General features: G+C 44.2%; 1 protein-coding gene across 2 annotated transcripts in view; it reads right to left on the reverse strand.

Moving 5' to 3' along the window:
* LOC115177330 (plectin) overlaps nucleotides 1–27,986 on the reverse strand; it is a 191,776-nt gene that overhangs the window by 138,873 nt on the left and 24,917 nt on the right. The window lies entirely within an intron of this gene.

A 27,986-nucleotide genomic window follows, 5' to 3' on the forward strand; every position in this document is an offset into this window, starting at 1 on the left:
TGTGCATGACACAAGTAATTTTTCCAACAATTGTTTACAGAAAGATTATTTCACTTATAATTCACTGTATCACAATTCCAGTGGGTCAGAAGTTTACATACACTAAGTTGACTGTGCCTTTAAACAGATTGGAAAATTCCAGAAAATTATGTCATGGCTTTAGAAGCTTCTGATAGGCTAATTGACATCATTTGAGTCAATTGGAGGTGTACATGTGGATGTATTTCAAGGCCTACCTTAAAACTCACTGCCTCTTTGCTTGACATCATGGGAAAATCAAAAGAAATCAGCCAGGACCCCAGAAAAACAATTGTAGACCTCTACAAGTCTGGTTCATCCTTGGGAGCAACGCCTGAAGGTACCATGTTCATCTGTACAAACAATAGTACGCAAGTATAAACACCATGGGACCACACAGCTGTCATACCGCTCAGGAAAGAGACGCATTCTGTCTCCTAGAGATTAATGTACTTTGGTGCGAAAAGTGCAAATCAATCCCAGAACAACAGCAAAGGACATTGTGAAGATGCTGGAGGAAACAGGTACAAAAGTATGTATATCCACAGTAAAACGAGTCCTATATCGACATAACCTGAAAGGCCGCTCAGCAAGGAAGAAGCCACTACTCCAAAACCGCCATAGAAAAGCCAGACTACAGTTTGCAACTGCACATGGGGACAAAGATTGTACTTTTTGGAGAAATGTCCTCTGGTCTGATGAAACAAAAATAGAACTGTTAGGCCCTAATGACCATCGTTATGTTTGGAGGAAAAAGGGGGAGGCTTGCAAGCCGAAGAACACCATCTCAACCGTGAAGCACGGGGGTGGCAGCATCATGTTTTGGTGGTGCCTTGGTGCAGGAGAGACTGGTGCACTTCACAAAGTAGATGGCATCATGAGGGAGGGAAATTATGTGGATATATTGAAGCAACATCTCAAGACATCAGTCAGGAAGTTAAAGCTTAATAGATGTGGCGGGCCTGGCACAGCTCCTGGTATATGTCCGTTATGTTTATGGGGGGTCAATTAAGGTAGACATCCTCTTCTGCAAACCACTGAAACCAGGACAACAGGAGAGGATATTTTTAAAGTACTGGACAGCTTTGTGACATCAAATGGACTTTGGTGGTCAAGATGTGTTGGTATCTGTCAGAGTCTATGTTTGTAGTTGTTGAGTGGTATGGAGGTTTTTGGCAATACATCTGCTGTGTATGTTCTATAGTAGAGTAGAGAGTGTTACAGTGTAGAGACCCACAGTAGCTACTGTAATTGCGTACTGGCAGTGCCTGTTGTGGCAAGGTGCAAGTTACTTGAAAAATATCTAAATCTCTCAATGTTCTCATCTCCCAATGATGGTCCCAGAACCCCTACTGGCTTTGGGCTATGCCCCCAATGCTTGCGAATTCTAGAAATGCCCCTGCTGGAATTTTTGCAAATTTTGATCATTAAAAGGTCATCTATGGAAATCCATGGTAATATTAGTAAATTATACTTGAATAACTTAAAAATGTATTAATATATATGTTTTAATCTGTGTCCATATTGTTCATGACTTTCTTGTGGATAGACCATATGGTTCAAGAGAAAATAGCCTACTTAATAAATAAAAAAAGCATCTAATCAACAAGGGCATTATTTTCAAATAACTCTGCATCTCTTCCAACTATTGTATTTTTCACAACTGCCACCAGTTTGGCCACAAAGCATTTGCAACAAAGACATAGCAAAAAAATATATTATATACAGTACCAGTCAAAAGTTTGGACACACCTACTCATTCAAGGATTGTTCTTTATTTTTACTATTTTCTACATTGTAGAATAATAGTGAAGACATCAAAACTATGAAATAACACATATGGAATCATGTAGTAACTATATATATACACACACACACACACACACACCGAAAGGTTGCTGGATCGAATCCCCGAGGTGACAATGACGGTAAATAAGAATTTGTTCTTAACTGATTTGCCTAGTTAAATAAATGTTAAATATATATATAGTTTACATGTGATAAGGCCAAAGATAATTACAAACACCCGTGATAATCTGAAGTACCCAAAAAAGGTAATTAAATATCATGTGATAAAATTCCATAAAGGTTACAAAAATGCTGGTAGTTTACTGGTAAAATTTGAAAGATTCCAGTAATATACCCTCCCTATGTAACCTTACCCATACACTAATTACAGCTTGTGTGTGAGTGTGTAGTGTGTGACTGTGTGTGAGAGGTTCAGTGTGCCAAGGCTACTTGGAGGCAATGCAGAGACACCATTTTGCTTAACTTAGGGTAAAGGCAAGAGTTCATACATTTTTTATTTATGATTCCTAATATTCCCATTAGATCCAAAAATGACTGTTTGGCTCAGGCACAGAGTAAATCTCAGTTCATTTATGGTACTACATAAATAAAAATGCTTGGAGTCAAAACTGATTTACTGTAGTTTTCTCTCTCTAATAGACCCAAACTTTGAGTGGCATATTAGCCTTATTTTTTTAACCTATTAACAGTATTCTTCTCCATAACTTCTTCTTGACACACACAGTAGATGGGAGGTAAAGTACACACATGTAGTTGGAACATTTCCTGTGTAATCAGAGGTGTTTCCTTCAGACAGCAACACCCTTTGTTCAGTGTGTGCGTGCGCGTGGGCTCATGCATTTCGGTTGTGTTTGGGTCTCACCGGCTCTTTGCTCAGCTGCATTGCAGTGGCTTAATGGACTGAGTTTGGACGGTTTAAATCAAAACCTATCCCATACCGCTGAAGGCTTTTTTTTTTATTTCAGAAATTCACAGCCTATCGAATAGTGGAGTGGCTCATCCAGCACATGAGCTGATCATCCTTCCTCAAGTAAATGCTTTACTTTGCAGTCCGCTGCTCACTTGGTATTGACCCAGAAATGTGGGGAGTTTTCTTTAGAGTCCAAAGCATCAATACACTCTTTCAGGTTCCAAGATACCCTGGCATTTTTAACACACACACACACACACAACGACATTATCCCTCATGGGGAGAGTCTATATAATCTACAAGATACTATAACAGCATCAGATTAAGACCAGAGGGAGAATCTGTATATTCTCTCCCTCTTCCCCAGGCCAGCCATAAAGCTCCTATTCATCATACGGTACAGTGCAGAGCTATATATTTAGATGTCTCTAGTACAGTGGTGTGGTTCACCGTGCAGCAGGGCTACAGTGGGTTTATATGGCTGTGGATCTCCGCCAGGAAGTCCCAGCTCAGACTGAAATCGATCGGCGGTCTGGAGAGCTGATATACGAGAGGCTGCTGGGTTGGTGATCAAGGGGGAGATGAGATGAATCACCTATCTAGGAGCCACTTCCTAGCAACACACCCTCTTACAGCACTCACTGATGCACATGCTGTATACAATGTAACATACACAAACACACCCACCAATGCACTCGTGCAGGCACACACAAACGCAGTAAACGCACAGAAACACACAAGTAAGGATATAGGCTTAAGACTGATCAAGATCGCGAATCACTAATTCGTCCAGTATCTCTATCCCAGTGCTGAAAGAGAACTAGCCTAATGCCCACTCTTCCCTGCTTCTTCACCATGACTGCAAATTCCTCCATCTGACCGATGGGCATTGATGACAAGGTGTCATCTAAAATGTATCAGTAGGCCTTGTCCAAATGTAGCACCGTGGCGAGACCCAATGTGTTCTATTAGCGCGTCGGTGTTAACAGGCTAGCCTAGGGATGGGGCGTCAGAGAGAGTGAGTGACATGTCTGGAATTATACAGAGCGATTGGTCCTGGACTTCCGATGAACACAGTGGCTGAGAGGAGTGCTTACGCCAGACTAAGAGAGGAGTCAAACGATATTATCCCCTCGCGCCTATCGTCCAATGGGTGTGGTAGAACTGCATTTGTGCTGTGCCAGCGTGAGGTTAGTGGATTTACTGTATCCCCACTCAATTCATTAAGATCACACGCATGTGTGCACACACATACACAAACACCTTCTCTTTGCTCTCACACTCCCTGGTGAAATGTCATCTCAGGTCTGCTGGCCGGGTAGCAGGGTCAAGGAGTGCCCGCCATGACATCATTAAGTCACACCACTGTCTGGTGCTCCACAGGATTATTACTGAATGACTTCATTTTACACACACACACACACACACACACACACACACACACACACACACACACACACACACACACACACACACACACACACACACACACACACTTCCGGCAAACAAACAAGTCAGTATCATGGACAACACCATCCTCATCGTCATCCTCATCAAAACAATCATAATTTAGGCTATGGTCATGCTAAATTGTCCCACAGTTGTCCCTGTTCAAAATAATACAAATAAATGGTTGTAGATAGTTGTTGGTCTACATGGTCGACATACTTAGCATTGTTTTGCTGAAGAAATCACATGTCCGTCATTACATCAAGTCAACAGAAATTGTAATGGGGAAGCATGGTTTAGAGGACAAAACTTGACTGGTTACTCCAGCATGTTTACATAGACCTAAAGAAAAGACAATACAAATCTCTAAAATGGTTCATTCATAGGGTTTGATGATTGTACAGTTAAACAAACCATACAACTCCATGCACAAGGACTACTTTTAACAATTTCCACAGAAAATGTTAAGAACAGTGCAGATGCAAAGTTTGGTAACAGATTGACGGTTTGTGCTGTTTGTGTCGTCATTCTGTTACCAAACTTTGTATCTGGAATGTACCTAAAATTGTCTGTGGAAATTGTTAAAAGTAGTTATTGTGCATAGAGTTGAATGGTTTCTCTGTCTGTACTGTCTGTCTGTCTGTCTGTCTGTCTGTCTGTCTGTCTGTCTGTCTGTCTGTCTGTCTGTCTGTCTGTCTGTCTGTACAGTCTGTCTGTACAGTCTGTCCCTGTCCCTGGTTAAGTACAATGAAGCACGCACAGAGAGTTCCTCTGTAAACTCCCCCGTTACAAGTATACTGTAACTCTGGAGTGACAGTACAAAGATAGAAAGTACCTTTGAGAGAAATTATCTCCTGCTGAATGGACCTGTGGCCTTCCATTCTGACTCTCTGGCCTTCTGTTGATGGTTGATGACAGTTCTCTGTGATGTTGATGACAGTGACGATGTTGATGCCAGTTCTCGGTGCAGCTCCTACTGTGTACCTCTGCCTCAAGTTGACTTTGCAAGTGTCTGTGAGTCCTGGCTACTCTGACGCAGGCTTAGGAACTGCCCAATTTCTGTCTCCCTCTTTTTGCTCTCTTTCTTTCAGTTTCTGTAGTGCTGCTTGCCGGGAGAGGCTGCTGTGTTTGGGTCCCTCTCAAATGCACATGCACACACACACACCTTGTGTGTACAGGAATATCCTTCTGTGGGAAGCCCCTCCCTTCTTCCCTCCTCCTCCGCCTAAAGCCTGCTTTTCACTGGGGGGCTGTGCCTCTGCAAATCACTCTCATTCACCATGACTCAGCCAATGGTTGCAGGGCACTGGCATCCGCTTCATTATAGCGCAACCAATCACAGTGTAACTCCGCCATTCAGACTCATTACTGTAACAAGTGGAGTTTGAATGATGGTGAGTTTTAAAGTAGAGATGGAGGCAGAGAGAGAGGGGGGGGGGTAGAGTAAGACATACAGAGCGATGGTGGGAAGGATGGAAAGTGAAGCTGGGGAGGAATAAAATCCCCGTGCCACGCCCAGTTCCCGAACCAGACAGACCAGAAATCCCAAGTCATGTGGAAATGGAAGATAAAACTAAGGAAGGAAGATCCCTTGTCAACGCACAGAAATGTATAGGCTAGACGCCATCTCGCGAACCCGTATAAGAGCATTCCCCGGTCAGACTTGGGGGGGGGGGAACAGTGGGAGAATACGCAAACAGTAACCCCACTCTAAATCTGGGCTGTGACAATGGAGACGCCACCCTTCTTTATCAGTGTTAATCTATGCTATATCACAACAGGGTGAATGGGTACAATCAGGACCAGTCCCATTAATACAATCTCATTTCACCTGCAGCAGCACAGGTGTACTGTGTCAAACCTGATGTTATAATATTTCAAATCATCAGGCACTGCTTGACATCTGCATTACAAAACCATGATCACTGCAGAACTATTGACCCGGTAAAAGTCATTTAATTAAGACCGCCATCAACATGACTTTACTTTCACCATCTACTCTAATGCATACAGTAACTGTCCACAGTGGCAACTAACCAACGCTCAAATATCACTGTTTAGCTGCTGATCTGACATCGAAATGCCACTGGAAAAACTGCCAGTCTTTGTACTGTGTCAAATGTTCCAGTTTACGGTCCATGTTCAATTTCAACATAACCCACCCCATCCCATCTTTAGTGTCCCCTGGGTTCCTTCAATATTACACAGAACCCCCAGGCTACACTGAAGACAGAAAGGCACAAAATCTGAGCATATTTCACAGCAACCTTTGCTCCACTCTCATGGACAGAGACAACTCTCCCTAAAACCACACAATAACTAATGATAGTAACGAGATCCTCATGTAAATGATTGACTATGGGCAATTCCATGGTCAAATAATGATGCTGAAACTCACTTTAAAATGTATGCCAAACAAAAACAAGCTAATTTCATAACAGAATGACAGTAAAATCTCCCTCCGTTTTTTATGTTATGTAGTTTTCCAAAATCTTTGTTAAATATCTACTCTGAATGAAGATTCAAAGATGTTTGCGAAAATAATGGGGTGTCAAATATGATGACACCTTGAGTTTGAAAAAAATCTATTTGCTTATTGAACTACAGTAAGTGAAGTGGATTAACATCTGATTGTTTGGGTATTATTCAACACATTGACTATTATTCTAATGAGCTCCCCCAACCCCAAACAAGATCAAATTTGGTTGGTACGGACCAGAGCAAAACTGAACCAATCATAGACGTCTATGTTACACAAGTTTAGACATCACAGTGGAGCACAATAGAGTACAGTACAGCACAGCACAGCAGAGTTCAGTACAGTAAATGATACTGTACTCTTCTGTAGTATGCTCTACTGTACTAAACTCTACAGTAATGTACTGACCTATACTCTACTCAACTACTCAGTAAGAGCCGGAAGAGGTGACATTAACTTGAGAGGAGAAGGAGCGCGAGAGCGAGACAGAGAAGAGACCCGGACAGAGAAAAGAGTGATGGAGAGAGAGAGAGAGAGAGAGAGAGCGGTTGTCCAGATTGTTTTCACAATTATGAGCGGAACATAACAGTATGCCAGTGGAAGGACAGTAGCATGTGAACCAACTGTGGTTTGTGACTACTATAGCTTCCTATTTTAGCCAATTCAATTGCAGTCATTCTGTTAAAGATTTTCAGTCCTTCTGTTACGGATTTTGTAACCGAATTACACATTTTACACCGGCCAAAACAGGACCGGCGCTAATTGTGCGCCGCCCTATGGGACTCCCAGTCACAGCCGGTTGCAATACAACCTGGATTCAAACCAGGGTGTCTGTAGTGACGCCTCTAGCACTGAGATGCAGTGCCTTAGACCGCTGCGCCACTCGGGAGCCCAGTTTTAATCACTTAATAAATCATAAACAAAATTGTTATCAGTAAAAACACTAATTGGTAGGTCTACCTTTATTTGTTACTTCTGTGAACTTTCATTTTCTGTCCTCGTGATAATTATTTTTATTAAATACTGTAAAGATACAGTAGGTGAGGTTTTTCTAACACTGTTGCAAGACACTAGGCAATATAACAGAAGGCAAATCATTCAGGCAAAATGAAATAGAAATGTTGATATTAGTTCGCAAGGGACTTAACTTCAACATTATTGTAGTTTCGATGTATTTAGAATACCTTCTAATACTTTTTCTGGTATATGTTTTCTAAGACCCCTTTTCCATCTGTTTGACCAGAAATCAAAGCCTTTGCTTATTCCTAATTTTAGGATGTAAAATGGTTGAAAATGTATATAGGTCTTCATTTATTTAAAAAAATTAAAAGGCTCTTGGCTTTCATTTGACACCAAATTTGAAATTTGAAGGCTTCTGTCTATTTGAGCTGGTACGTCTGTGTTGATAATACTGTCGAAAGCAGCATTTAATTTTTTTTATTGTGTAGTGGAGCTGCATAGCTAAGTGTTGCTCTCCACTCTCTGGGGGATCAAGTTTTGAAATCATTGGAATTAGATTATGATAGCTAAAGAGATGGAGAAAACATCTGTGTATGGATTACATCTTCAAACTAAGGGCAACTGTGGCATGGCATCCATGACATGGAAACGTGTCCATCATGCATGATGATGTAAACGGGAAAGATAGTCTAGCGTTAGCTAGCTACATTTTCAGATATTACATTTTTTTTTGTGTAATATCTTGACAAAAAGTGGTTTCATTTCAAGCTAAAGTATACTGTTAGCTAGCTAGCTAACGTTAGCTGGCTGGCTCCCTAGCTGACGTTATTATTGGCATCCCACAGCTGTTTGCTTCGCTAGTTAGCGCCTAATGTTAGCTAGCTAACAATGAACCTGGATGGTTATCTCCCAGCATATTCATGCAGGGTAGTAACGACATGATTTGGCACTATGTTCCTTGTTGTTTAACTAACTAGCTGGCTCGTTAGCTAACGTACGTGTGTGAACTTACACTTTGTTTACCTAGTTAGGTTCATTGTTTACCTAGCTAGCTACATGTCTTAAGATAAAGTGTACATCACGCATTGGATATGGCCGGTGTCAGTAAACGTCTGCAAAGAAGCATTATGAAATTGTTGCCAGAAGAGCTGGTTAGACTGTTTTCATGTTATCCATAGGTAAACATAGGTAAACAAATCATCGGCCAGAGCGTCAAGTGTGCGCTCTGAATGCTCCAAAGGCAAAACAAGATGGGTGGGGCTAAAGCTTAAGAGGGTGTGAACAATGCTGAATGGGTGTAGACAAAGATATCACTAGATACCAAAACATTCAAAGGCCATTTTCTCAAAAGTGAGTTTTCAGAGTTTATCAACTCTCAAAGCAGAATAACTTTACCATTGTTCCTCAACAATGCAGTATGATATACCATTTTGTAGCTCTGAGTCTCTACTTTTATCCAATGTAAAAAACAACATTTCAAATGTTGCTACATAAGACTGAATCCAGGTGGTGAGTCACATATAAAGTCCCACAGTTGACAGTGCATGTCAGAACAAAAACCATGAGGTCGAAGGAATTCTCCGTAGAGCTCCGAGACAGGATTGTGTCGAGGCACATATCTGGGGAAGGGTACCAAAAAATGTCTGCAGCATTAAAGGTCCCCAAGAACACAGTGGCCTCCATCATTCTTAAATGGAAGAATTTTGGAACCGCCAAAACGCTTCCTAGAGTGAGGTGACCAAGAACCCAATGGTCACTCTGACAGAGCTCCAGAGTTCCTCTGTGGAGATGGGAGAACCTTCCAGAAGGACAACCATTTGGCAGCACTCCACCAATCAGGTCTTTATGGTATTGGCCAGACTGAAGCCACTCCTCAGTAAAAGGCACATTAATTTCCTAAAAAGGCACCTAAAGACTCTCAGACCATAAAAAACAAGATTCTATGGTCTAATGAAACCAAGATTGAACTCTTTGGCCTGAATGCAAAGCATCACATCTGGAGGAAACCTGGCACCATCCCTACAGTGAAGCATGGTGGTGGCAGCATCATGCTGTGGGGATGTTTTTCACCGACAGGGACTGGGAGACAAGTCAGGAGAGGGAAAGATGAACAGCACAAAGTACAGAGAGATCCTTGATGAATACCTGCTCCAGAGTGCTCAGGATCTCAGACTGGGGTGAAGGTTCACCTTCCAACAAGACAACGACCCTAAGCACAGAGTCAAGACAACACAGGAGTGGCTTCAGGACAAGTGTCTGAATGTCCTTGAGTGGCCCAGCCAAAGCCCGGACTTGAACCCAATCGAACATCTCTGAAGAGACCTGAAAATAGCTGTGCAGCGATGCTCCCCATTCAACCTGACAGAGCTTGAGAGGATCTGCAGAGAAGAATTGGAGAAACTCTCCAAATACAGGTGTGCCAAGAAGAATACCCAAGAAGACTCCAGGCTGTAATCACTACCAAAAGTGCTTAAACAAAGTACTGAGTAAAGGGTCTGAATACTTATGCAAATGTGATGTCAGTTTCTTATTTTTAATAACTTTGCCAAAATGTCTAAAAAACGGTTTTTGCTTTGTCATTATGGGGTATTGTGTGTAGATTGATGAGGGGGGAAAAAACAATTGAACCCATTTTAGAATAAGGCTGTAATGTAACAAAAAGTTGGAAAAAGTCAAGGGGTCAGAATACTTTCCGAATGCACTGTACATGGAAATGACCCTATAATTCTGAAGCATCGGTCTGATTCAGAGTACACAACCCTGAAGCTGTCTTCCTGTAATGAATGGTGCTATAATTTGAGTCACAATCAGTATTGCTTTCTCTCTCTCTCATATAATAAAGGAAGGGGGGAGGAAATGAGTGACATACTGTTGACCGCAAAGGAACTGGCAGTCTAGCCATTCTGTAATATCAAGGAAAAATACATACACAAAACTGTGTGTGTGTGTGTGTGTGTGTGTGTGTGTGTGTGTGTGTGTGTGTGTGTGTGTGTGTGTGTGTGTGTGTGTCCATGGCCGGGGTCCCTGACTATTTCCTTATGGATGTGTTCCCTGCTATCCCAGCATTCCACAGCACCAGAGAGACTAAACAGCCAACAAAAGACACAGAGAGATGGCACAGCTGTGTATGGGGTGACTGTTGTTTGGATTGGCTCACACCAGCATCCCTTTGGACCTGTGCCTCCCTCTCTTCCTGTACCTCCCGCTTTGTCAGTGTGACAGGTTGAATGAATACTAACCAGCATGTAACCAACAAAAGGCAATAGGATAGAACTGTAACGAATTAGATGTGACAATAGCAACAACACTCCTCAATAACTTCCAGATGGGTGAGCTGACTAACAGAGAGGCGGATCCAGATTAAAACTGGACTACTTTGAACTGGACTGCTCACATGTCACTCACAGCTGCAACAGGATGGAACAGGATAGAAGGTGTGGAAAGATGAATATGTCTGGCCAATTTCATTAATGTGCATACATGTGATTAAATGCTGAATGCATTTTTCCACACCGGACACACAGGATTGCCTCATTGCTCCTCATGAGAATCTCTACAGCATGTGTTAATGAGTTTGAGAAGAGAATAGCAGAGCTATACCGTATTCCCTCTACTCTTCCCAACTTAGATCGGATGATCTGAGTCCCTAGTCCTTATCCAGTAGGTACTGTAGATAAACCACTGATACTAGTAGCAGGAGGTTTAAAGGATAAGGTTCATGTCAAAACAGCATTCCACTCAGAGAGATTTGTGCGCGTTTGACTAAGCCTAATACCCCGTTGAATGTATTTGTTGTCACACAGTAAACATTGTCTCCCAGATTAAATATGTCCAAATGTGAATCCCTATGAAAAACAATTTATTAGCATGCTTGATTAGTGTGTTTACGGTTTGTGTTCAGTCATTATCTTATTTGGTTGTCTGCTTGAATAGGCATTGGGCAAACTCAAAACATGGCTGCAGGCGGCAGGAATGGAAACCGAATTCATCCTATGCTTATTGTAACTGCAGCCTACTGTATGAGTCAGCAAACGTCTGAAGTTTGGCCAGAGGGAGGTTTAATGGTAGTTCTCAGATGCAGTTCACCAGCATCACTGCATGTTTGAGTGAGCCTTAGTGACTGACTAAGATTTAGCTACAGCAGACCTGGGCTCACATAGCATTTGGCAACTTTCAAATACTTCAGCTGTGATTGACTGAGCTTGATATTCCCAAAAGTGCAAACCCTGCCCATCTTGGACTCCAGCAAGGCTCGGGCACACGTTCAAAGTATTTGAAAGATTTCAAATGCTATTTAAAAACAAGTCTGAGCTTCAGTATGGACGGGTGTATTCAAGATAACAAACAGTTGTGACTACAAGTTTTTTTTTTGAAGGGGTCGTTCCAGTAATAGTAATCTTGGTCACATATGGTCAAGGATACAGAGATGGAACTTTGTCTCATTATCAGTAGCGGGCATTTGTTATTGATAACGAGCCTCAGTGGAATGAAGTTATGAGGCAGAGGCCTTTTGTCGTAACAGTAGGGCCTGTGTTGGAGCTATGTGCTTGTCTGCAGTTTATATGCAGAGTGCAGACTTATGGGGGAACATGTCAATCCACACAGCCGTTTATTAGTGGTCCGGGTTACAAAGTGTTAACGCCTGCAAAAGGAATCCTCTTTTCTCCTCTCACAAAACCATGACGAATCCAATGGCCCGTTTCACTCTCCCAGTGATGTCTCTATTGCTCCATGCATCGCTCTAAGCACTGGTTTTCACACATAGCTTAAGTGGAGATATTACTGGCTTTCTGTGGAGGGTTAAGGGGAAGAGCAGGACTCTGTACATTTTCTGAGAGGAACAGTACTGTAGATTGCGCTAGCATGTGGATGTGGATCGAATGTGGGATGTAGGATAGAGAGCACTGGAAAACGTTCTTTCTTTCAATCTACCACAGAAAGGCTGTGTGGGACGGTGTAGCACCTAGTATCGGAGTGGACACTCCCTCACAGTCCTGTCCATTTCAGAGCCGTCACCATTTCAGAGCCCTGTCCATTTCAGAGCCCTATATCCTTTCACCCCTGACTGTGTGGGCCATGAATGTGTTTGCAGCCCCTGGCCAGTTGACGCCGGTAGCCCCGCTGTGAATGTCCAGACAAAACATTCCATCTCCCTGAGGTCACACAGCCACACAAATCTCCAGTCCAATGTGACAGCTTAGAGCGCAGGGCAGCGGCCAGGCCCCCGGACATATTTCCCGCAGCACTGAGAGAAAAGCTTTGCACAGTATCTGGTGATAAAACTGTTAGTCAATGGACAGGCAAGGGCCAAACACAACAGGTCCCAGTCTATTGATCACACACACTACAAAGAGGACACATACAATCACACACTTTGCAAATATCCCTGTGAAACATCACTCAATGTCTACTTCATTGAAGTCACTGGTGATGATGGTAACTGAGGATCTCTTGCAGGTGCACTTGAATAATCTCGAGGTTAAATACCACGCATAGAGTGTTAGACACACACGGCTGCATAAAATGCACATGCACACACACACACAAACACACGTAGCAGTATAGCTTCCGTCCCTCTCCTCGCCCCAACCTGGGCTTGAACCAGGGACCCTCTGCACACATCAACAACTGACACCCCACGAAGCATCGTTACCCATCGCGCCACAAAAGCCCCGGCCCTTGCAGAGCAAGGGGAACAACCACTTCAGGTCTCAGAGCGAGTGACGTCACCGATTGAAACGCTATTAGCGCGCACCACCGCTAACTAGCTAGCCATTTCACATCGGTTACACACACACAGGAGATATAATCCCCTTTAAGAGTGTGCTGAGAGGGCAGGGTGCTTTGGCACACAATCTACCCGACACACCTCCACCATTGTTTCCTGCTACTAAAGACTGTCCGCTACAGGATCATAGTGCCTTATCTTCCACCTCACCGGATATTAACTTCTCAAGATAAGGTGACGATAATGTCAACACACTCACTGCAAGAGAACCCAGAGTTTCAACCTCATGCCCTCAGGAGCATATTGCTGAATACACTTCCGAAAGGCCAAATCCCTCACGCAATAATTGGAGCTTATCGACTTCCATAACTTTCATTTGATATTCAAAACTCTGTAATAAGATCTGAACATGTATTTCAAACAACTGCTACTTATGTCATTATTTCGACCATGACATTTTATTGACATTACAATCTTGATTTTGTCTATACGCTGACCAATACATGATGTGTGTGGTGAGAGAATGAGTTGGTACTGTCACTGTGGATCTGCTTGCCTACAGTATGTTGGCAGGCATACAGCATGCAGCTGCTCTAACTCTGCCCAGGGAGCTGGTTTCTGACCCAAAAGGCTGGGCGGCTGGCGGGGTAGCGTGCGTTGGCCTGGTGCAGGAATGCTGGGAATGGGGCTGGAGGGTAACAGAGCACAGAAAGTTTTCAGCCAGGTTTCCTCTATGTTCTGTCCCAGACCAGGGACCAGACCAGGGACCAGACCAGACCAGGCCCTTGGATTTAAGGCACACACCCATGCTCAAAGGGAATGGCCAGGGAAGTCAAGGTCAGAGGGCTGGAGCTGGACCATGAGCCCCGCTGGACACTGGAGAGATGCTGTCATCTCAGTACCTAAAGGCAGACCTAATTCTGTGTGTTTGAGATGATCAAAACATGCATGTCCTTCTGTAAAAATCCATGTTCAAATCCCCCCTCCCCAAAAAATGGAGTATTCATTGTGATATTTGATAGTTAATAATCACAGTACTTATTTGCTTGGCTGTAATATTCCAGAGGTACTTTTTATCCAAAGCCTGACACAATCTCCTCTTTCAAACAGTGGATCCAAGAGTTGTTATATGTTGTTATGTGGACTATGTTCCACTAGGGGCTGTGCTTACGCTGTACAGCCAAACTAGCCCCAACTCTCTGAGTAGGACTCTCAGTGCAAAAAGGGTGAAAAGACAACTATTTGTTTTCTAGGAATCAGTTCGTTAAATTACAGTAAACAAGACAGCAGTTACTGTCAAGACGGCAAGAAAATGCTATTTTGGTTCGTTTAAGAAAATGAGTCACAAACGGATTGAATCACAATCACATATGTGCTTGGGCATGGGGGAAATGGAGTAGTTTTACCATATTTCTTACATAAATGTATATGAAACAGCATATTCATTATTGATGCTCCCCTCAGTAACACGCATTTTTAATAGGTTGCATACATTTCCTACGGCGATTGAAAACTGCTGAGTCAGCATGTTGTAGTTTCACAGGGAGTATAGCAGGTTGCCGTGGGAGCTGTAAACTGGATGCTCACATATGGCTCAAAATGTTGCCCTTGCCAAGGGGCTATCTCCTTTGGGGGGGGGGGGGGGGGGGAGAGTGAGTGAGTGAGTGAGTGAGTGAGTGAGTGCGTCTCTTCTCGCTTGCCTAGATATCGTTGCAGCGAATCAGCAGAAACAGACAGCCATTTCAGGGCTGAACATGAGTCCCACAGTGACAGGGCTGTACTGTCCCCTTACACATGTCTAATAATCGAAACAAACCGCTGAGTGGAAGCCAACCACACAGCTGATCAATACAGTAGCACTGAGAGACTAATAGCCTCTCTCTCCCTCCTGTGTCTCTCTCCCTCTGTGTTTTCCTGCCTCTCATACTCTCCCATCTCTCTCCCTCTCTCTCTCTGTATACACCTGGAATATGTAACGATGCGAGGAGTTTTTGATTGAAGGCGCCGGCTCGGCTACTTTGTGTTCCCCGGGAGCCTGGCCAGACTCATCCGAGATGTCTGCCTCTGCCTGGACCTGGGTACTGTTGTATTGATTCTGTTACAGGAGCCTCAGCATCTCCGGGAATAAACACACGTCTTTCTCCTCTCTTTTAACTGCTGCCTCATAAGGGCCACATCCAGCAGGCCGTGGGGGGAATCTATCATCTGCAACCAAAACAGGTACAACACATAAAAATGACCACAGCTTTACTGGCTTGGTAAAAACCAGACCGAATGCTGTGCTCAATTAGTGAGAGCAGCATTCACTCTGGTTTAACTAGGCTAACATCGTACAGCCCCTCAAGGAGTCATTTCCTATACGTGACATCTAAAACTGTCATAGCTAGAATTTCACACATAATCCATTCACATACAATACAATGCATTAGGATTATGCGTTATTCCAAACCAAATCCCGTTTTATTGGTCACGTACACATCCTAGCTCCAACAGCGCAGTAGTACCTAACAATTCACAACAATGCACACACATCTAAAAGTACAAAAATGGAATTAAGAAATATATAAATATTGGGACGAGCAATGTCAGAGTGGTTGACTAAAATACAGTAGAATAGAATACAGTATATACACATGAAATGAGTAAAGATTACTGCACAACAGTATTATCAGAAGCAAAAACAACTACTTCAAAAGAAACACACTCCCACACAGACATTAACACTAGCGGTGACAAAACAAACAGTTGTCATGGCATATCTATGTACACAAACAATAGAACTGCAGAGTGACGACGCCAGCCAGAGGACATGACATTTACACTATACACTGAGTGTACAAAACATTAAGAACACCTTCCTACAGTGGGGGGAAAAAGTATTTGATCCCCTGCTGATTTTGTACGTTTGCCCACTTACAAAGAAATGATCAGTCTATAATTTTAATGGTAGGTTTATTTGAACAGTGAGAGACAGAATAACAACAAAAATATCCAGAAAAACGCATGTCAAAAATTTTATAAAATGATTTGCATTTTAATGAGGGAAATAAGTATTTGACCCCATCTGCAAAACATGACTTAGTACTTGGTGGCAAAACCCTTGTTGGCAATCACAGAGGTCAGACGTTTCTTGTAGTTGGCCACCAGGTTTGCACACATCTCAGGAGGGATTTTGTCCCACTCCTCTTTGCAGATCTTCTCCAAGTCATTAAGGTTTCGAGGCTGACATTTGGCAACTCGAACCTTCAGCTCCCTCCACAGATTTTCTATGAGATTAAGGTCTGGAGACTGGCTAGGCCACTCCAGGACCTTAATGTGCTTCTTCTTGAGCCACTCCTTTGTTGCCTTGGCCGTGTGTTTTGGGTCATTGTCATGCTGGAATACCCATCCACGACCCATTTTCAATGCCTTGGCTGAGGGAAGGAGGTTCTCACCCAAGATTTGACAGTACATGGCCCCGTCAAATGATGCGGTGAAGTTGTCCTGTCCCCTTAGCAGAAAAACACCCCCAAAGCATAATGTTTCCACCTCCATGTTTGACGGTGGAGATGGTGTTCTTGGGGTCATAGGCAGCATTCCTCCTCCTCCAAACACGGCGAGTTGAGTTGATGCCATTTTGGTCTCATCTGACCACAACACTTTCACCAGTTGTCCTCTGAATCATTCAGATGTTCATTGGCAAACTTTAGACGGGCATGTATATGTATTCTTGAGCAGGGGGACCTTGCGGGCGCTGCACGATTTCAGTCCTTCACGGCGTAGTGTGTTACCAATTGTTTTCTTGGTGACTATGGTCCCAGCTGCCTTGAGATCATTGACAAGATCTTCCTGTGTAGTTCTGGGCTGATTCCTCACCGTTCTCATGATCATTGCAACCCCACGAGGTGAGATCTTGCATGGAGCCCCAGGCCGAGGGATATTGACAGTTCTTTTGTGTTTCTTCCATTTGCGAATAATCGCACCAAATGTTGTCACCTTCTCACCAAGCTGCTTGGCAATGGTCTTGTAGCCCATTCCAGCCTTGTGTAGGTCTACAATCTTGTCCCTGACATCCTTGGAGAGTTCTTTGGTCTTGGCCATGGTGGAAAGTTTGGAATCTGATTGATTGATTGCTTCTGTGGACAAGTGTCTTTTTTACAGGTAACAAGCTGCGGTTAGGAGCACTCCCTTTAAGAGTGTGCTCCTAATCTCAACTCGTTACCTGTATAAAAGACACCTGGGAGCCAGAAATATTTCTGATTGAGAGGGGGTCAAATACTTATTTCCCTCATTAAAAAGCAAATCAATTTATAACATTTTAGACATGCGTTTTTCTGGATATTTTTTTGTTATTCTGTCTCTCACTGTTCAAATAAACCTACCATTAAAATTATAGACTGATCCTTTCTTTATCAGTGGGCAAACGTACAAAATCAACAGGGGATCAAATACTTTTCCCCCCCACTGTAATATTGTGTTGCACCCCCCCTCAATTCGTCAGGGCATGGACTCTACAAGGTGTCAAGTGTTCCACAGGGATGCTGGCTCATGTTGACTCCAATGCTTCCCACAGTTGTGCCAATTTGGCTGGATGTCATTTGGGTGGTGGACTATTCTAGATACTCACGGGAAACTATTGAGCGTGAAAAACCCAGCAGCGTTGCAGTTCTTGACACACTCAAACCGGTGCACCTGGCACCTACAACCATAACCTTTTCAAAAACATTTAAATATTTTGTCTTGCCCATTCACCCTCTGGATGGCACACGGACACAATCCATGTCTCAACTGTCTCAAGGCTTAAAAATATTGTTTTAACCTGTCTCCTGACCTTCATCTACACTGATTTTGAATTGGATTTAACAAGTGACATCAATAAGGGACCAAAGCTTTCACCTGGATTCATCTGGTCAGGTTATGTCGTGGAACGAACGTGTGATATTCTAAACATTTTGTGCATTCAGGGAATAGTATACATGGGCAGTACTGTATGTCCTCTTTTAAGTATTGTTCTGTCCTCTTTTATCATACATAAAACACGGTAAAACGCTCCTACGGAGGTGAAATGCTGATGCAGTGAACCGTGGAGCAGGCTGAACCTGAAAAGATAGTCGGCAACTCTCGGAAAGACAATGTCAAAGCAAACTTCCATTGTCCTACCAAGAGTTGCTGAATATCTTTTCATATTTGATTCTTCACGCTGCGTTTGTGAGCACTGATAAGAGAGCTCAGATAGGACCTTGCTTTGCTACTGTTGAGAAATGCTTCAAAACACTGAACGACCTTGACCCCAGTTTGCTCTGACTGATTAAAAATGTCTACAGGAGGGGCTACAACAGGACAACCCAGAATTAGCTGTGCTCTTAGCGCTTTGATAAAATAAAAACTGTTTTCCAGTGTGGCCATTCTTCCCCACAGGGGAAGGGGTACACCCCTCTGGGCTGGAGAGGTTAGAGACCAACGTTTTGTTTAACCTTTATTTCTGCAGGGAGTCACATTGAGACCCAGGTCTCCTTTTCAAATGAGAATACCCCTCCAAAAAAATGAAATACAAAATGCAATCAATAGCAGTCAAAAACAGTTTCCCCACATTCAGGTACCTGAGACCTTGTTCACACGTCTGATAGAGAAGTTGGTATTTCATATCTATAGAAGACGTTTGGGTAATGGCAACTTCTGTCACTCAGTGTTTTGCTTGGTATTGTTGAGGCTGGGGAATAACGGCTTGCTGGGTATTTGTCTCTGCCACCAGGCATCGCTTCTCAAAAGTCTTTAGCGTGTCAATGTGCGGCAAACCAAGCAGCCTGCCACCAGGGGAGAATGTAGCAAGTGATACCTCAAGGACAGTCTGTATTACCCCAGGGTTTTCTACGTGTCAGTGTGAGTGTGTGTGTGTGTGGGCGCTCACGTGCATGCACGTGTGCATGCATTCTTGTGTCGGTGTGTGCGTGTGTGCGGCAGCTGTGCAGGATGACCTGCTGTGACATTACCGGCCCTCATGGTGACTCTGTCATGCCGGCTCGAGTTGCGCAACGTGTCTGGAAGCAGCAATGTGCTAGAGAATGACATGGCAGACCACTAACACACACACACACACACACATATAGACCGATCTAAATCTCTTCCACACAGAAAGCACCCTCATTTCTCACTGATTGCTCACAGTATCACTAATAAACATATGACCTTTTAGGGACTTGTTTGAGTACTGTTACCCACTAGAAGAATGCTCAACTGTTTCAAGTCCATTTCAATCCGTACCCTCTCTCTGGAGCGGAAAACATGTTTCCATCAGCCAATTGCTCCTCTCTCAGTAAGAAGGACCATCTTCCATCTGAATATAAATAAAAGTGCTATCAAACAGAGCTTGTTCTCTCATACAGTCCTCCTTCACAGAGCATACAGACAGACACTTCCATTTAACAACTCATCACAGCACGAGTACAGTCCTCCTTCACAGAGCATACAGACAGACACTTCCATTTAACAACTCATCACAGCACGAGTACAGACTCCACATTAAAGAAGAGGTCCAATTAGGGCCATGGAAAATAATACACACTGTGGCCATTCACACTAAATCCATACCTTCATCTTCTATGCATTCTGTGCTGTGTGTGGGTCTGAGTGTATGTGTGTGTGTGTGTGTGGGTCTGAGTGTATGTGTGTGTGTGTAAGGGGGGGGGGGTTCTGAGTGTATGTGTGTGTGGGTCTGAGTGTATGTGTGTGTGTGGGTCTGAGTGTATGTGTGTGCATGTGTGTTGGGGGGGTCTGAGTGTATGTTTGTGTGTGGGGGGGTCTGAGTGTGTGTGTGTGTGTGTGTGGGTCTGAGTGTATGTGTGTGTGTGTGTGTGGGTCTGAGTGTATGTGTGTGCGTGTGTGTTGGGGGGGTCTGAGTGTATGTGTGTGGGTGTGTGTGGGGGGGGTCTGAGTGTGTGTGTGTGTGTGTGTGTGTGTGTGTGGAGGGTCTGAGTGTGTGTGTGTGTGGGGGGTCTGAGTGTGTGTGTGTGTGTGTGGGGGGTCTGAGTGTGTGTGTGTGTGTGTGTGTGTGGGGGGGGTCTGAGTGTGTGTGTGTGTGTGTGTGTGGGGGGGGTCTGAGTGTGTGTGTGTGTGTGTGTGTGTGTGTGTGTTTTAGGACTCTTATTAATAGCTGAGGTATTGAAAAGCTTGACGAATAAGTGGCTTACGAAACTTTACTCCACTTTCTTCTACAAACATGCGTACACATTGACACTTCCCTAGCATGTTGACACACACATTAACATAGATGTCCATGTTCAAAACACACACCTGTTACTCCTTCCAGACACACACACACACACACACACACACACACACACACACACACACACACACACACACACACACACACACACACACACACACACACACCGTCCTCACTATGGTTATAATGAGCATGTGAGAAGGAAGGGTTGGGAAATGAGGGGGAGGGAAGATTCCCTGTGCACTGACTGGATATGACACCGAATGCCGCTTTAACGACCTAGCCCCCGGTGAGTGTGTGTGTGTGTGCCTGCTTGCCCGCGTACATGTAGGGCTGGGAACTGCTAGGGACCTCACGATACGATATTATCTCAATCCTTAGGTGCCGATATGATTCGTATTGCCATCATGTATTGCGATTCGATACCGCGATTTTATTGTGATTTGATGTCTCACACCCAGATAACACGCACACCATTGGCCGACGTATCAAATACCTTAGGGAAATATGTCATTTGGAGAGCGTTTGCACGCTGGGCAGACGTATGTCTGCTATCTGGGAACATATTGCTCACTATACGTCTGCTGGAGAGAAACAAGAGGGAGAAGTCATGGAAATAAAAGTGCTGAAAAGATGTTGGCTCACGATTTCAAAGGGAACTGGAGAACAAGCTATAGGATGAACAATACCAGAGTATTTGATCAGGCACAGCAGACCAGCACTAGCTAATGCTACCCAACAATTTATTGCATTTTTTATAAAACCGATACTTGGGAGCCAAAGGGTCGATATAATACCGCGATATGTAACCGTCACTACGTGCCTGCGTGTGTGTGTGCCTGCGTGAGTGCACGCGCGTGTGCGAGTGCATGTGGATGTTGCATGCATCTGTGTGTGTGTGTGTGTGTGTGTGTGTGTGTGTGTGTGTGTGTGTGTGTGTGTGTGCAGCTGCAGGAGCAATAAGATTACTCCTATATGTTTTCATTGCTTACTGACGCCTTGGGGCAGCCGTCCCCGACACATAGTGCAGTCAATAAAGCCTAACCCTAGTAGCCCTGGACAGAGGAACAGAGGAACAGAGAAACAGAGACGCAGAGAGATGGAGGAAGAAAGAGAGGCATTGTGTCAAACACAGTCCAGGTGCAAACAGTGTTTTTCCACATAATTCCCAACAACAGTTGGATGAAAGTCATGTGTCTCCATGAAAAGCTTAAAGGAACTGTTGCAAAAAATGATGCCGTGACTCCTGCTTGTACGTAGCATATAACCGACCCGAGGTTGAAACTAAAACAGGGGTGAAGGAGATCTGAAAGGTTGTCTGGTATGCTGAGCTGTTGCTCCATCAAACGCTGACACCTGTCACTCGGCTAAACTGTCGATCATGCCGCTTTCAAACGAAGATGGCTGAGAAACATCAAACAAAGATGTCAGGTCATGTAGCTTGAGGAGAAGAGATGAGGTGGACGAAAACCATGGCCGTAAGCGAATGCGACGGCTCAGCGTTTCACCGACTTTATCAGCAGACTGCAGATCGGTCTGTTCAGCATGTTCAGAGACTCAGATGGTGTGTGTGTGCATGCGTGCGTGTGTGTGTGCATGTGTGCGTGTGCGTGTGTGTGTGTGTGTGCGTGCGTGCGCGCGCGCACACTCCCTCACGTGTAATGTTTGACAACATTGTTAAAAACTGAGTTTCAACAGACACATTACGCGCGAGGGAGTGCACACACACACACACACACACACACACACACACACACACACAGACAGAGACACAGAGACAGGGACACAGACAGGGACACAGACAGAGACACAGACAGAGACAGGGACACAGACAGAGACACAGACAGAGACACAGACAGGGACACAGACAGGGACACAGACAGGGACAGGGACACAGACAGAGACACAGACAGAGACACAGATAGAGAGCAGATTGTACTGTGGAAAAAAAGCTATTTGATGAATAAGCCCATATGTGATTCTGCACTTGCTGTAATCCAAGAAAACAGAACGGTAGCCTCTGCACAGCTATGCTTCTCTGACAGGAAACGGACAGTAAATAATTGGGAAGCCTCCCAGCGGACCCTGCAAAGTCCATATAAGGCCGGAGGAATCTCTGTAAAGCATCTATTATCATCCCTCCTGGCCGGTCATAGCTAGAAGGGTCTAGCAGACCGGCCAGGATGTATTCCAGCTTTTGCCAAATTAAAGTCCAAAGTTGAATTATTTTGGCATTTTAGCTAACCTTAACCCTTTTCCTAACCTTAACCTAATTCTCCTAACCTGATACGTTAATTATCCTAAGGTGCTGCATAAGTTCTCCTAACCTGCTACGAAAAGTCAAATCTGACGTTCATTTGACAAAAGCTGGATCCCGTCTAGCCATGACCCTCCTGGCCTTGAAGTGACCTCTCACCTGAGCTGTGTGTCAGTGCTGATCTATCCCAGGCTGCTGCCACCGGCCCTAAGAATGCTGACGCAGGAATGACAGGAATACAGAAACACATAGAGGCCGGGAAAGGACCCGGAATAACCCGCCGTCTTTCCCTCAGCATGGTTCTGACGCCTCTCAGAGTCCGACGGAACAAAGGACTCTCTCTCTCCCACTCATACTTTACCCATCTCTCTCCCCCGCTCTCTCTCTCCCCCCTCTCTTTCTCTAACACACACTCCCTCGCTCTCTTTTTTCACTCTCACACTGAGCCCGCTGCATTTCTGCTGCAACGATTTCACAGACATACCGTACAGAAATTTTTGCTCCGGAAAACTGCCAGCTTAAGCTCTTTGAAAGGGAACATTCTGATAGCTACTCAATTAAGGAAAACGTCCTCATAATGTCACACATTTTACACAGCAGACAGCACACACACACTTTGATTTTCTACCTAGGCACAATTGTTCATGACTTCCTTTAGCATTCACATATCATTTGTGCCTGGTTGACCTCTGCATCAGTTCAGTGTGTGTGTGTGTGTGTGTGTGTGTGTGTGTGTGTGTGTGTGTGTGTCTGTGTCTGTGTCTGTGTGTGTGATTCACAGAGCTACAGCCATAGGGGCCACAGTAGGACAATGCTTCAGAGGGTGAGGGGCGATTTACGAGTAGACACAAGCACTGAGGGTACTACTTGAAAATCACAGGTATGTTGTCAGCAAAGCAATTTAAGACAGCACAGTAGGCTTACAACACCTGATTCCAATGCACCTGTGTTGGAGTCAATGAGGGAGAGGGACAATGCTTACCTGTGAGACAGAACACAAGACAGACAGAGACACGTGATTAGCATGGTTCTCAAATATATGTATTATTCAATTTCAGTACTTCTGCGGCAAGGTAAAAGCAAGTGGTATGTGAATAGCTTCATACATACTGCATATGTATGGATTTCCATTTCAAGTGATTTCAAACACACAAAAAAGGGTTTATTTAATGTAGCACTTTTGAGAGTCCTTAATTCAGCCGGTCGACAGGAGACTGACATGCATGGAGAGTCTTAGAGAAAGAGAGAGGGGGAGTCATAGAGAGACAGAGAGAGAGAGAGAGAGACAAAGAGAGAGAGAGAGACAAAGAGAGAGAGAGAGAGGCAAAGAGAGAGAGAGAGAGAGACAAAGAGAGACAAAGAGAGAGACAAAGAGAGAGAGAGAGACAAAGAGAGAGAGAGAGACAAAGAGAGTGAGAGAGACAAAGAGAGAGAGACAAAGAGAGAGAGAGAGAGAGACAAAGAGAGAGAGAGAGAAACAAAGAGAGAGAGAGAGAAACAAAGAGAGAGAGAGAGACAAAGAGAGAGAGAGAGAGAGACAGAGAGAGAGAGAGAGAGAGAGAGAGAGAGAGAGAGAGAGAGAGAGAGAGAGAGAGAGAGCAGTGATTCATGGAGATCTGACGGGTCACTCACCCTGATCCTTACAATCCCCATCACTTCAGCCTATCATCCACAAGAAGGTCCTCGGGCCCACCACACACCCATCACTCACTAGCCTGTCCATTGGGGAAACCTGATCTGCCAGCTCATATATACACTGAACAATAATATAAACGCAACATGCAACAATTCCAACGCTTTTACTGAGTTACAGTTCATATAAGGAAATCAGGCAATTTAAATACATTCAGTAGGCCCTAATCCAGGGATCATCAACTAGATTCAGCTACGGGACGATTTTTTTTGAGAGGATGGTCGGCGGGGACGGAACATAATTACAAATCATTTGTAGACTGCAAATTGACCGCAAGAAGCCAAACAGATATAATATTTGACGAAAACATAATCATTACAAACCTCGCTTGCATTTGTATATGATCACATCTCTCTATTATGCACGGAAAAAGTTGGGAACAGATTTCCTAAATTAAAATCACTTGGAGCTGATTTCCTTGTTTTTTTTACAGTTTTTTTATGTCCAACAATGAAAATAAAATATATATATTTATTTTTCTGAGAAAACTTGGGGGGCCGAATAAAATCAGCCTGTTGGGGAACCCTGCTCTAATCTATGGATTTCACATGATTGAGCAAGTGGGTGGAATTGGCTGCACCCCTGCCCAGTCATGTGAAATCCATAGATTAGGGCAGGGTTCCCCAACTGGCGGAATTTGGCCCACGGGTGGTTTTATTTGGCCCCCCCAAGTTTTCTGAGCAAAAAAAACCCACTAAAAACTATAAAAACAATAGGAAATCAGCTCCAAGTTATTTTCATTAGGGAAATCTGTGGTCTGTGGTTGTGAGGCCGGTTTTGTGCGTACGGAAAATGTCTGGGATCTTTTACTTCAGCTCATGAAACATTGGACAAACACTTTACATTTTGCGTTTATATTTTTTGTTCATTATATACAGTATGCGCACTCACTCACCGCTTTAAAACAGACAAAGTCACTACAGTCGCACATTATATATCTACGGTAGAATAGACACCACGGGTTTTGAATAGTTTGTTCATTCATAAAGCTGGGTGACTGACCACTTCCCAAATGACTTTACACAAGACCGCTAAATATAACTGAAGTCATCCACTGACAGATTCTTGATTGATCTATGGAGATTCATCAAGTTCGGCTTGTCACGACTCACCACAGTCTTTTCTTGTGAGTGTACCCCTCCGTTTCTACAACCTGAAACCTTTGTTTTTTCCACTTTTTTTTAAGTAGCATGAGTAATGATTCCATCATTCCATAGCATAAGCACATTTATATCAAATCAAATTATTAACCACAGTCTGTATAAGTATGTGTTTAATACCCCAGAATAAGATGGTACAATCAAAGTCTACCCTCGAGCCAAAAATAACTATTTAATTGGCTGGCCGAACAAGGCTGAGGTTATATTTGGGGGTTATTTTAAGCCCCCGCGGGGCATAGGAAGGCGCCATGGAAGTTGGCGGTGGGAGAGAGCGTGGATGCCAACCGTAGTCCGCCCGTCCACCCGGCACGTCCATCCAGACTGGGGCAATCCCCCTCACCGGCGGCCCAGTGACGACCTGTCCACATCACCTGCCGTCACAAATTGCATTAGAGGACGCTGGGAAGCCGGCCAGCTACAGTAGCCTGCCTGCCTCCCTCACTCCCTTCGCCATGCTGGGACAATGAGACAGCACAAGTGAATGAAATAGGTAGAGCACAGGCTGACTAACTTCCAAGGAGAGATATGTTCTGTACACAAACTCTGACGAATGTAAGAGAGTATCGTCATGTTGTCTCCCGAGCTGCAAATGAACCAAAGAGAAATGTTTGACTAACTCCTACAGAGGGATATATATATATATAAACACTTACAAACGTATTACAGTACTGTTATCCATTAATGTTGTCCGTCTTCCTGATATGACAGTGGATCAAAGAACACAGGCCGAGGGACTCCTAGAGAGGGACACATTCTATATACTGTACATACTGTGATGAATGTAAGACCCTAGTGTCATGTTGTCCATCTTGCCGTATGACAGACTATTCAGATATATTTACCTCATCTCACATAATATGCATCACCAGCTTTCTTCTCTCATTGAATATAATCATTTCGGAATCATCGGCTGACAACTCCACCCCAGACTTCGAGCGCAGTCATCCAAGCGTTCCATAATCCGGCACTTCTATGGCAACCACTCCTACTTCGAACAGTGAGGCGAGAAGCACGCGACAGCTCAAAAACGAACGGGGAATTCTCCGGTGAGTGGTGAGTGTGGACAATGAAATGAAATCTCCCAGTGAAACTCCAACACTGTCACGGTATGCTGCTATGGCTAAAGATGCCTTAGCGGAAGAACTAGACATGTGAACTGCGAGCCACCTAGCAATGTTTACAGACTAAATGATTTCTATTATCGGACTTCAGTAGGTACACTAGGTCCAACTATATGCCGAGAGATACACAAAGAAGAAGAACAAGAGTTGAAGGCAAGGGGGTTTACAAGAAGTCTGATCAGTCATGACCTTAGATTGACCTGTGCGTGATAGTGAGGAAACACCACTATGACATCACTGAAAAGAACACAGGTTCAGATTAAAACAATTGACTCAAGAAATCAAGAGACAGAGAATGAGACACACTGGGAGAGATGGCGAAAGACGGAGAAAGAGAGAAAGAGAGAGACAGAGATACCGGGAGGGGTGGCGAGAGACAGAGAGCGGGGGCGATACAGAGAGAGACAGAGACTGGGAGGAATGGCGAGAGAGAGAGAGAGACAGACAGGGATACAGGGACGGAGAGAGAGCAAAAGAGAGAGAGAGAGGGGTCTGAGACAGAGAGAGACTGGGAGAGATGGAGAGAGACAGATGAGCAGCTCATTGCCTCCCTGACTCCTGTGCCTTAATAAGGAGAGCAGAGCAGGACAGCCTTGCCTGTAGGACAGATACTGTGAATACAGAACACAGAGGAACGTCTCAAATATAAACACCTGCCTGGCTGCCACCGTTCTTGGCCACGTGTTCTATAACCCCCCCCCCCCCCCCCCCCCCCCAAAACACACACAAAGACACACAGTGAACTAAGCTTGAAATAAAACAAAACACACGTGTATGCATGCACCCATACACCCCCCCCCCCCCCCCCCCATGTATAGTTCATGTAACAGAAACCCACAAACGTGCAGATCCACCCAGCAACAGCAAAATTGATTCAGCACAGGGGCTCATTCTCCAGATTCTCTCGGAGAAAAAAAAAAAAAAAAAAACTGGGGCGATATTTATAGATGAGCTCTCTGTTTTCTGAAGGAAGGACCAGCTGGAAGGACTACTTCCTAGGGGAAAGCAGAACGGGGATACATAAAAGGGGAGCAAAATGTAGGGAGAAGGAGAGAGAAGGAACACCAGGATGCGAGAGATGGAGGGAGTTAAAGCTTTGATAGCCAGAACAGTAAAGGAATAAGGGAAGACATGCAGAGAGATGGGGATGTGGAGAGAAGGAGTTATGGGTACAAAGACACGCCAATGCAGGTGTGAA

Source organism: Salmo trutta, chromosome 37 (assembly GCF_901001165.1).
Source record: "Salmo trutta chromosome 37, fSalTru1.1, whole genome shotgun sequence".
Lineage (NCBI taxonomy): Eukaryota > Metazoa > Chordata > Actinopteri > Salmoniformes > Salmonidae > Salmo > Salmo trutta.